The 12293-nt window shown below is 40.7% G+C and overlaps 1 protein-coding gene across 1 annotated transcript in view; it reads right to left on the bottom strand.

Moving 5' to 3' along the window:
* The window catches only part of LOC127163845 (plexin-A4-like), a 33447-nt gene extending 21512 nt beyond the window's left edge, over window positions 1-11935 (bottom strand). The window contains exon 1 of the mRNA XM_051107309.1: window positions 11432-11935. The gene's annotated coding sequence lies outside the window, so the exon portion shown is untranslated. The remainder of the gene's footprint in view (window positions 1-11431) is intronic.
* Between the last annotated feature and the right edge of the window lie 358 nt (window positions 11936-12293).

Here is a 12293-nt window from a genome sequence, read left to right as displayed (position 1 = left end):
CAGTGTTTAAGAGGATGTCTTATTTATGATCCCAACACTTGCTGCGAGACAAATGCACAGTTCAGCACCTTAAATCAAGACGTTCGCTACTTCCAGAGCAAATATATTCAGCACACTAGAGTTGCGGAGCAGTGCTGCTGAATCTGCAGCGTTACAGCAAAAATATGTATTTTAGCTGAGCTGTAAGCTTATAAATCGCATGTGATGAGAGAAAGAGTGGCCAATGTGAAATATTTGAGTACAAAACACTATATACATATAACATAATTATATATATTATACAGAAAAACATATTCAATTCAAATTAGTTTAAAAATAAAGTATAAAATTAAATATATTCCCTAAACTAATGCACAACTTATGAGTACACACACAGAGAAACACAAATTCATAGCGCACACACAAGCAGCAGCAATGTGGGATAGCAGTGATGTGTATGGTGGGGGTCGATGGGGGGTGTGGATTTGATTTCTCACCCAGACTGAAGGCTTTTCCCTTCAGCTTTCCTCAAAGCAATCCTAGGGCGTTTCAGAGCCACTGATGCAGGTAATAAATCAGAGATCATAAAAGTTCATTTCCCACACAGCATAGTCTCTAATACAGTGCTGATGTGTGCTGGGCCAGCCGGAGGTGGGGTCTGACTGTCATCACTGCACGCCACATATCATCAACTAAAAGGAAATATAGCTAGAGGTTTCAGCTGACTTGAGCTTAGTTTTGTCTTCAATAATGAATGTGACTAGATGGCAACAGCTGGCCCTAGATCAGTAACTGAACAGCTTCCTAGCTTTCCCCTTCATATGAAACCAACAGTTTTAGCCCGAAGGCAAACTGCATAGTTAAAGTGACTTGAATAATGATGTATTAGAGATATGCATGTAAAAAAGTCAGATATGATCTCTGAAACCAACAGCCAACGCAGTCCACATTAAGAAAGATGAAAGCAGGGTATGTATGACCTTGGCGTTGTTAGTGCCATGCTCTACAAGCTGAACTACAGACGACCCATCTAGCACTGGTTTACATACAGTATTAATACTCAATCTCATCCAATACAGTTCAAACAGCGTTGGATGAACTGGACCTGCAAGATTAACTTCTTAGACATGAATGCCTGATAATCACAAGCTTAGAACTGATTATTATAAACCGATAACTGCGTTTTTAATTTGTGTGTGTGTGAGGGGGATGGAATAATCTTAGGATTGGGGCCCTGATACACACGACTGGATTCAACACTGGTAATCCAACTTATACCCTCCCATTCTCCACACACATACGAACGCGCGTTCATCTCATTGTTCCTTAAAGATCCACTGAAGTGCTTTGAAATGCGAAGCGTTATTCTGTTAACGTAATTTCAACCGAAACAGAAAGACAGGGCGGGGCATAATACAACCACGCCCCTTTTTAAAAAATAGCCAATAGCGTTTTGTTTATATCACAGCTTGGGCTAGAGCCGTTGATCTTGGTAAAGCCGCATTTGACAGCGTATGACGGCCACAATCTCAATCATATTGCTATTAAATATACCAAATGTGTCGGCGAAACCAGACTTCTTTCATCCGAGCTGAATGCATATTTACACTGTCTGAAACGTTCCCTATCCCCTATATTGTGCACTACGTGCCATTCACCATACAGAATATTAGTTCAGTGAACAAGATTTCAGCCGCAGCTTTAGCGTCAATTTACAGTGTAGGGGGCGGGACGCTTCGGATTCTACAGAGCATTTGATTGGACAGAAAGTTTAATGAGAAGCTAAAGTGCAGAGTGATGTCATCAAAAGCATTAATCCATATTGGCAGAAGTTAGAGACTGTAAGTTTTGAATGCTTGTATCTTGTAAATGCAAATTTGACAGCGTTACAGACAACGTTAATGCTAACATATTCATACTAATAGTTCAAAACTTCAATTTTGATCTTGAAGGCTTTCCTCCAGTTACTCTCAATTCAAAAAAGTAAAACGAGTCTCTCATTTAAATAAAAAAAAAAAATTAAACATCCATTTGAGACATGTAAAGCTTGTCATTTGCCACATTTATTTTGTGTGTGTGTCCAGGTCCACTTTGCAGATCTTCCCTCAAAATTAGTACATGAAGTGTAGGAAAGACTCCATCTGGAGAATCGCTATTTACATTCACACCAACAGAACAAAATGTTCTGTTTATTAACATGTGCTGCAGTTTTGTCTTCTGCCACTTTAAATGTTTGAGCTCTGAGTCAGGTGCATTCTGATTGGCTGTCAATGTTTCTATCATTCATCATTCTGAAAGTAATTCCAGAGGCATTGTTCCTTTGTGCCATTATCATTACAGCTGTGGTGGGGACTTCCCTGCTCTAATAGTATTAGAATGATTATTAAAACTTTACATCGTTAAAGCTATCGTCCTCACTGTGAATGGCCATTAAGACTGGACATAAGCCCTGGCCATAAACCACATAACCTGACCGCTGAATTCTAACACACTCAAACTGCAATAAGACCCTGTCAGTAGCTGTCCCTTTAAATCTGGCATTCTGAAGGCAGATGTGTGCAGATTCAAAGCAAAGCCTAAAATAAATCACTGCCCCATTGAAGTCAATTGAACACACTGGAACAGCTTGGAAACACATTGTAATAGCCAGCAAGGCTGCAAAGCACAGTTTTAAAGAATCTGTCAGCTCCGCCTCTGTTCTAGCAGAAAACCCATTTTCTTACAGACTCACACAAGTGATAAATCACCGCCTCAACATTAACTGTGAGACCAAAGGGAAGAATGGACAGAGGGAGAGAGAATAGAGATGGAAACGGTTTTCCAAAAGGTCACAAGAAAAGCAAGTAAAATTGTGTCTCTAGCAAAGCAGAAAAAAACATCGCGTCTGTGTATATTACGGCTTTAGACGAATCAAATAAAATTAGCAACACAACAGTCGACAAAGTCAGCCGGGATAATCATAAGGCAGCAAGTGGACAATTTTTGCATGCATGGAACTTTATTGGATTTCTCCTCCCCGTGCAAAACTAATCGATTTACCTTGCATTTCACGACTGTTTATATTAGCGCTATTGTGATAATTACAGTTGTTTTTTGAAAAATCATGCTGTGAGACAAGTCAATATCTGCTTATGTCAAGTCTTATGAAGATATTCTAATAACACATTATTCAGACAACCATAGCTGTTAAATTACTGATAAGAACGAGTTTAAAAATGACTCACTCATTTAGAGCCATTTTGGAGGAATTACATCTAAAGCATATGAGTCATCAATAAACACAGTGTGCGCACTCTCGCTCTAACACACACTCAAAAATGCATTATTACTTTACTTCTCACTCCCAGGCTCTACGGTCCAGACGCGTCCATAATGCCACAAAACCATCACTGTGTCTCCTCTACAGTTTCTTGGTCACACTGACCTTCAGTACCACCATTCAGATCCCGACGAAGACGTCTGCATGAGCACGCAGACTCACAAGCATATAGCACGAGTGAAAATGTCACACCAGCAATGGCCTGGAGGCAAACCGTCATGGATGTCGTATGTAGAGATAATGAAGAACGAGAGGCACACAGAACCTTCTTTGATGAGGGCTAACAGTGATGTGCTCACTTCCATATATGCGTGTGGGTAGACAGATGAGCTATTGTCCAGCGCTGGTAGATTACACACCACTCGAGCGTCGCAAGTGGCTACAAAAACAAATGCAGATGAGCCTCATCAATATGCATTTTATACAAATCAAAATGTAAATGCGGTCCGTGGTCGCCTGCGGAATCACTGCCTGAACTTTCCGCCACAACTTTCTCATTGAACGAGCGGCGAGTGCCGCTGCGCCTGGCCTGGCGCCAGCGCTCTTCTCCTCCTCATCTGCGTGCAGGAGTCGGGACAGGAAGATAGCACTCCATTCTGTTTTCTATTTACCTTCCTCCCTCGCTCTGTTTGTCAGAGCCCTTGGCGTAAACACGGAAGGCTGCTTTCGAGTCCTTTCAGCAGGGGCTCCTGTGGTTTGGGATGAAGAAAACGTAATCCATTCCTCTTTTCTTTCCCTCTCCGCAGTTGGTCAGGCTCTTTAGTTTGATTTTCTACATGCTTAACCGCGTCACATTTCTTGTGCGAATGAATCCGAAGGGTCTCGGTGAGCATGCATGACCGCTCCCCAAAAACTAAATCACAGTGACACTGGAAAAGTGGAAATAACCTGTGTGTTTACCACATTTACCTTCCTATTTTACTCTAAGAGGATGTTCCATCCCGTAGCACTGCGGTGACATGGATCGCTCTGACAAGGTTCTCATATCACCTTCGTTCATGTTAGCCGCGCCAAATAAGACGACTTGTGAAGCGTGTCCAATGAGGGCTTGAAAATGCTTATCTTGAATGTTGGATGGCAAGGGCACAAAACCCTGGTGGGGAGGATCATTCGACGATTTCTTGAAATGTTTGGAAATACAACACTATTCATAATCCTGAAAAACATGTGAACTCCTATGAAGGATGAATAAGGCTTAATACTCAACTCAGCATTCAGCGTCCAATTCCATTATTCAATGGGTGACAAATGGACTGTGCTAATTTATGAGACAAGTTTAAATTTTATCAATGCTCATGATGACAGACTCACTGGCGCCCTCTAGCCCACACTGCAGTTGTGTTTGTATGTGTAAGTCTGTGTGTGGGGAGGTACATTAAGAGGGATAATGGAGCTAAAAAGTCATGTTTCCATGGGAACACTTATAGATGTGTGAGTGGGTGGCAGAGGGACTGAAGCTCACTGATACAACGGAGATGCTTAATGCACAGAACACAGAAAAAGAACCCACATACACACTGACAGATTGAATACACAAATACAACTGCAGACATACACACTGCCAAGCTTCAATGCATCTGTTATATAGCATAGACATTCACAACATGGTTGCAGTTTGCTGAATGGATGCACCTGTGCCTGCGGAAATCAAGACAGCATAAAACATGTTAGATGGTCTAGTCCAATGCTTACCGTCAAGGTGAATTAGAGCCAACCTTGGTAACCCAGAATATTTAGACGTCAAAAGCAAATACACTCTATCTAAACAGACAGAAACCAAAGTCAACAGGAAGTTGACTCACCTCAAAACATGAGTACATTTCCTTCAAAGGAAAAATTCACTGTCCTAACAACAAGTGCATCATTAGAGAATCCCAAAGTTTTCACAAGTGGAATCATTATGTGACCATCTTGCTTCATCTTTTCTCTCTCTTTGCATGAACAAGAAATCTTGCTTAAAACTCACACCTTTACTGACACTCTCATACCACTTTAAAGTCCCCATGAAATCAAAATTGGGCTTTTAGTATGAATATGTAAGTCTTAAAGGAGCTAGTGTGCTCCAAAACAATGACAAAATTTGAATTTACAAGATATAAGCATTCAAAACGTACAGTCAATATGGATCAACGATTTTGATGACATCACCCTGCACTTCAGCTTCTCATCAAATTCTCTGTCCAATCAAATGCTCTCTTGAATCCGAAGCATCCCGCCCCCTACACTATAAATAGACGCTGAAGCTGAAATTTGTATTTTCTGTACTGTTAATGGCACGTAGTGCATTATATAGGGGATAGGGAACGATTCAAACAATGTAAATATGCATTCTGTTGGGGCGAATGAAGTCTGGTTTCGCTTTTTCAGTGCGCACACACAGTCTGCTCCGGTCCAGAGACACAATGGCACGGAGCGGATCATAGACGCAAGTCGGCGCAAACCACAAAATGTATCGAACACGTTTGAATTCTACACAGAATGCCATTTTATAGATAATGCAATATGGATGAGATGCAGTCAAATGCATCTTTACCCAGCTGAAAGGCTCTGGCCCCAGCTGTGATATAAACAAAACGCTACTGGCTATTTAAAAAAGGGGGCGGGACTGCTGGATATGTCCCGTCCTGTCTTCCTGTTTTGGTTGAAACTGCGTCAACACATAGAATAACGCCTTCAGTGGACCTTTAAATCTGAGACTTAAATCTGGACGATTCAAACAGCGAGGTTACCTACAAAAGAAACAAGGTACGTATGCCTGTCTGCAGGTTTCAAATCATTTCATGCATCTGAAACAAAACTAATTTATTACTTGTCACGCATGGCTTAGCCGAGGCAAATCTAAAAGCCGGCATAGAGGGATGTTTTCAATATAATCCTCCTGACCTTACCCATGGGAAGATCTGCACTAGAAATACTCTGTTCTGCTCCCTTTCCTCAGGTAAATTACCGAAGCTACGCCTAGAAAAGGTCACATCATCAAGTTCATCGTAACAGCGTTCCAAATTTGGAACAACCTAAATCCCTGTTCACAATGACAATGGACTGCATAACAGGCTATAGCGTTTGAAAATCTTATTATAAATTAGATAAAATCACCAATATGACAAGGAATCAATATTTTAGTTGCTAAAAAAAAGAATTGCAGAAGAAAACACTTATATATATGACCCTGGACCACAAAACCAGTCATAAGAAGCACGGATATATTTGTAACAATAACCAACAAACATTGTATGGGTCAAAATGATCAATTTTTCTATTTCTGCCAAAAATCATCAGGGTATTAAGTAAAGATCAATGATGATATTCTGTAAATTTCCTATTGTAAACACATCAAAACGTGATTTTCTCAATATTTTGATTTTTTTGCACTCTCAGATTCCAGATTTTCAAATAACTGTATTTCAGCCAAGTATTGTCACAACCTAACAATGTGTTTCCATTAATGGAAAGCTTGTTTATTCAGCTTTCAGATGGTGTATAAATCTCAGTTTTAAAAAATTGACACTTATTGAGGTCCAAGGTCACATACATAGCAAATTAATGCAGCACATAATGTACAATCACAAACAATTCATGAATCGTTCAGAATGCAGACAACATCTGACATGGTTTTCAAACAACTCTCATTGAAAACCAATGACTTTTCTTTTCTGCCCCAAAAATTCTGTCAGTGTAAACAGGGCTTAACGTTGGTGTTAGTTCATGGATTTGAACATATAACCTTTGGGTTACTAACCCTGATGTTTAACCACTAAGCTAAGATCACAAAGCATGTGTGTTTAAAGTCTAACATTGAACTTTAAACACTTTTAGCAATAACAACACCACATAAACGTCAAATTCAAAGCCTTCTCTTATTACATTTCCACAGCTGGATGATCAACAGTACACAAATGAGGTGCTAGTGAAATTTACACACGCAACCAACATAAACATACTGTAAACACAAGGCTTAAGTTGTTTAAAAAACAGCCATTCAGGAAAAAAAAGGAGAAAAAGTAGATATACGCAAAGACGAACAGCCTGTAGTTTTGTAATGGGACTCACGTGTGCAATGGTGATAACAGGAAAAGGAGCTTCTCACTGGTGGAAATCACTCTCTCCTCATTATCCACACAGGCACACGCGCTCACGTACACGCCAGCACGCACACGCGGTGGGACATGGGGGACGCGCAGCAGGAGTCTATTCTGAAGATGTCACAACCAGACAGAACTGTCACTCGCAATTCACACATTTACCTACAGACAATCCCATCCAGTCGCACACAGAACCTCACATGACACGAGCATATGTGCATATGCACGGACAGATCTGCAATAAGAAACAGTCTCTCTACGTTCCTAACAGAAATATTTACTGTGCAAATAAACTCTGTGTTCTGCCAAAGCACATAACATTTTCCAGGTACAAGGTTAAGTTACCTCCCAAAGAAATGCTGCATGTTAAATACATAGGACTAAAATCAAGGATGTGTGTTTGTTGTTAAGCTAACATAAATAGTGTAACGATAAGTCATAGAAACTGTTGTAGTAACCCAGTCATAACAAAATGGTTCATTTGTTCCACCACACACACGCAAACATGTTTTCAACAGGCCGGTAGAGGGAAACAGTCAAGCAGAGTCTCATTAAGCACAACAAGATTACAAAAATTGATTTTTCTTCCTCTTAGATTCCTGTTGGCTATTGTGTCTCACCGAGCCATTCGAATAGCACACATCTTTAGTCAAAGCTTATGCAGTTCAAGATCATTTTCCTAAAGTCAACTCATCAGCTGCTAATTAATTAGGTTATAGGTAAAGATAAGCACGCTCTCACGGTATACAGAAAAGCACATGGATAAACTCCACTGAAGAGCCAACCAAATATGTCACTTTGCACAACTCACACTGTTCCAGAGCAGCTTCACAGAAAGTCATGATGATGATTATGTTTATAATATCTTAATTTGTGCTGTCAGATCGATTAATCGCGATTAATCGCATTCAAAATAAAAGCTTGTGTTTACATAATATATGTGTACTGTGTATATTCATGTTTATATAAATACACACATATGCATGTATATATTTAAAAAGTATTTAAATAAATACATAATCATATTTATATATTATCTGTATTATATATAAATATAAATATATTACATATTTTTTTAATATATACATGTATGTGTGTGTATTTTTATATACATATAAATATACAGATACACACATATATTGCGAAAACAGACTTGGATGCGATTAATCACGATTAATCGATTTGTCGGCACTAATCTTAATGCTTTATAGGTATTTGGGCGATTATAGCTGGGCAATAATATACTTTACATTTTGTGACGATACAAGTAATCAAACCATTGAGAAATGACATACAGTATATCTCACCATGAGCCAGTATACTATATGTATGCAGATAAAGTTAGACATACTTGAAATATCGAAATTTATGTAAAGAGCTTGGTAATAATAGTTACATTTTGCAACAAAATTGTCAAGTATATAATTAGGATAAAGTTGGATGCAATACATATTCAACTTTATATACAGAGCTGTGCAATAATGCAGTTTACATGGCTTTATTAATTAGAAGATGCCATTATATTGCCTGCATCAATTGCTGATCAAAACAGAGCAATGGTCACACCACAACACAGATGCTGTTGTCTTGGAGAGCAAAAGCCAAACTAATACCTGATTGGCTGGTACAGCCAATCAGCAACCTATAAGCACAGAGGGGGCGGTTCTTCTTTGGAAGTGCGGACAGAGAGCGTCATTCACCAGTTCCCAAACCAGTCATTCAGCCTCATGTCATCTTCTCTGAGTTCATACTGAAGAGTGAACACACTCTTACATGTTACATATCAGCCCAGTCCAGTAGACTCCCATCCTAACAGCTATATTTCTAACATTCTATTAAGGCTCACTCTCATATCATTAAAAATGCCATGTTCACATTCAAAGCATTCTGTATTCTATCTCTAACTATGGCCAAGAAGACAAAGATTTTGAAAAATGTCAGCATTATATTCATCCTTGCTGATAGCACTGTGTTTAAGGTCTCTGAGAGCTCTCCGGGGGCAGAGAGACAAGCAGACTGTCACGCATTCAAGGCTGAGACGCCACTGGAACACACTGAAATGATTAAGTTTCGTGTTTTATCACAGTCTGATGGTACTTGCAGTTTCTCCTTGAAACTCAGGGGCACTCTGACTGCAAAAGCACGTACTGAGTGCTTAACACATTCATCCACACCTACACTTTTAACAAACGGATGTAAAAAAAAAAAAGAAAGGAAAATGAAAACAGCTATATTGTTGCCTTGCAGGTGCGTGCAAACGCACACACACAATGGCATTCACCTATAGCGTTACTCTATTAAAAAGCAAGCATAATTGCCTACATGCAGCCACAGTGTACACTGACTGTACAAAAGCCTTGCTTCTTATCAGCCATTCCACTCAGTTCACAAAAGCTTAAATACTTAATTAACACAATCTTCTTGAATTCATAATTCACACAGAAACCTCCAGATACAGTCAGCAGCTATGAAGTCTCACTATGAATAGAATCTGAATCTTTACTGAAATACCACTCACTGCAAACGTGTGAACTCCTCTGATTACTTTAGGTTCCAGTACAAACCCCACAGACTCACACGCTCAGCCGACAAATGATGAGTACAACAAAAGAGTTCATGTTTAAGTCAACGAGAATCTGCCAATTACAGGGTTTGCAAACAGCAGTGATGCATCACTGGAGATGATGCTCATTTCCACAGCTGTGAGAGGGCAGAGGACTGGTGACGTGTCCACCGGACAAACTGAACATCAGAAACATGCGTTAGATGTGTCCTCAGCTGATCTATGCTGCACTGAGGCAGCCATAAGGGTTTGCAGATGCGTTGCTTTGAGACACAAGACAATGGCTCAAATGGAAATGGTCAGCAGCTCAGGAGAACAAGAGTCATGGCATTACTGCAGCTGCCCCTGATTTCACATGTAAATGAGAGAAAACTCTAATGCACCCATAACTGCAAATGTAAATAGACCAGCATAAACAATGCAGATATGTTAGATAGATGTTAGATAGATGGATAGATAGATAGATAGATAGATCACACAGTGACTACGCACTCAACGTACATAAGCGCGCAAAACGGACTTCTATATTTTGATGACCCTAATAAAATGACTAAAAATTACGCACGGTAACAGACAAGCAGTGCGACAAGCTCACAACATCTGCAAATAACAGAGTAATAGCCAGTAATGCTAAGACTAAAATCTCACTATGACAGCCGCTCATTCTCCACCCTGTGCCGTCAGGTAAAGCGCGCAAGTTGCGCTCTCTAGTTAACGCTCTCGCGGCACAGGGCTCTTTTAGCAGAAGACTTTTAACAGTCCCATGCGCGCTGTTTGTAGCGTTTCATCTCTGGCCAGCCACACAGAGTGTTTCCAAAACAGAGGCTTTGCGGAGAAACATGTGCGTAAAATAATGAACATCATGCGAACTGCGTCAGCTCCACTTTGTGTCATAAATCACGTCTTAAGGCGAGATAAAACGAACAATCTAAACGCGTTTTGAAAACTGTGTCATTTACTCAACCTCATGTTGGTCCAAACATGCATGACTTTCTTCCGCAGAACACACGGAGGATGTTAGGCACAATATTAGTGGCCGACAGTCACCATACGGTGAAAGTGAGCGATTACTAAGGCTGTCATTATGCCCAACATCTGCGAACCAGAAAGTAAAACAGGTTTGGAACAACATGAGGTTGAGCGATGACAGAATGATCATTTTTGGGTGAACTATCCCTTTAAGACTCGTACGCGCTTGTGTGCTTTTCATATACAACTATGTATTTTAAATTTGCGGTTTGTAACAGTATCCATATGCTATTCTGAGTTTTAAATGTAAAAGCTCCAGAGTGAAAAATCACAATCCTGTAACGCACGGGTGCGGATGCTGCATTGCCCTCCTCACAGCACGCCCTTATACTACATCGCAGGTAACGCGCCTCGCTTACCTGCTCAAATAACCTTTCCCATGCGTTATTCCGTTAAATAACAAGTTGGAGATGTAAAACGCCAACCCCGTTATACGGTTGTCCCGTGTCAAGCGCTTACCTGTTCTCGCTGCGGATTTCACCTCACCGCCGCAGTCGCGCTCACACTGCGGATGATGGGCACCTTCACAGGAATCCCAACTCACTTACTCCACAAATACAGCCAGACGCCGTTTTAAAACACTCGATTTGGTGGCTTTCGAGAATCACCGGCACTTGTTTTTATCGAAAAGATCCTCCGCGTTTAATTTCCTCAAGAAGAAGCGACAGACGAGCTGCAGAATCCCATCAACGACTAAGCTGAAGCGCTGGTGACCGTTAAAACTGCCGCTCGCCCTATAGTTTCCATCATGACGTGCTGATTGACAGAATTTAAAGCGCGCTAAAACGGCAACTGGAATTCCGCGTGTTGCAGCCGATGGACCGAACGCGCCGTATACGAATGCGCGCTGCAGTCAGAGCGGCTGTTTCAGAGTTTGCTGGTTCGCAGCTGACTCCCAAGTACCAGAGGAGAGGCGTGAGTCAGTGGCTTTCTGCTGAGACGCAGCGACTGTCTTGTTTTACAAACCCTCCTGACTCGCCCGCAGTGACATCCCGAATCTGGCCGCTGATTGGGCTAATTGTAAAATCTCATTGGCTGCAATCAGCGCAAGCGGCTGGCATGAATGAGGCATATGCTGCACCCCAATGTCTTTTAACGTGTCTATAATGCATGCATTACACCGTGGAACGGATTTAGGGGGAAAACACGGGTGAATAGAACGTTGCGGACAGAACGCTTCACGGATTTGAATAGCTAATCGACAAGATGATTTGCAGATTAGGATGTAAACATGGAATACAAACATTTTGTCAGGAGATGAGCTTACACTAATTTATTTACGCTTGTTATTTTATTCATCAGGGATTAATCAAAATAAACA

Source organism: Labeo rohita, chromosome 4, assembly GCF_022985175.1.
Source record: "Labeo rohita strain BAU-BD-2019 chromosome 4, IGBB_LRoh.1.0, whole genome shotgun sequence".
In the NCBI taxonomy this organism is placed as follows: domain Eukaryota; kingdom Metazoa; phylum Chordata; class Actinopteri; order Cypriniformes; family Cyprinidae; genus Labeo; species Labeo rohita.
This window is presented reverse-complemented; position numbering and strand designations above follow the sequence as displayed.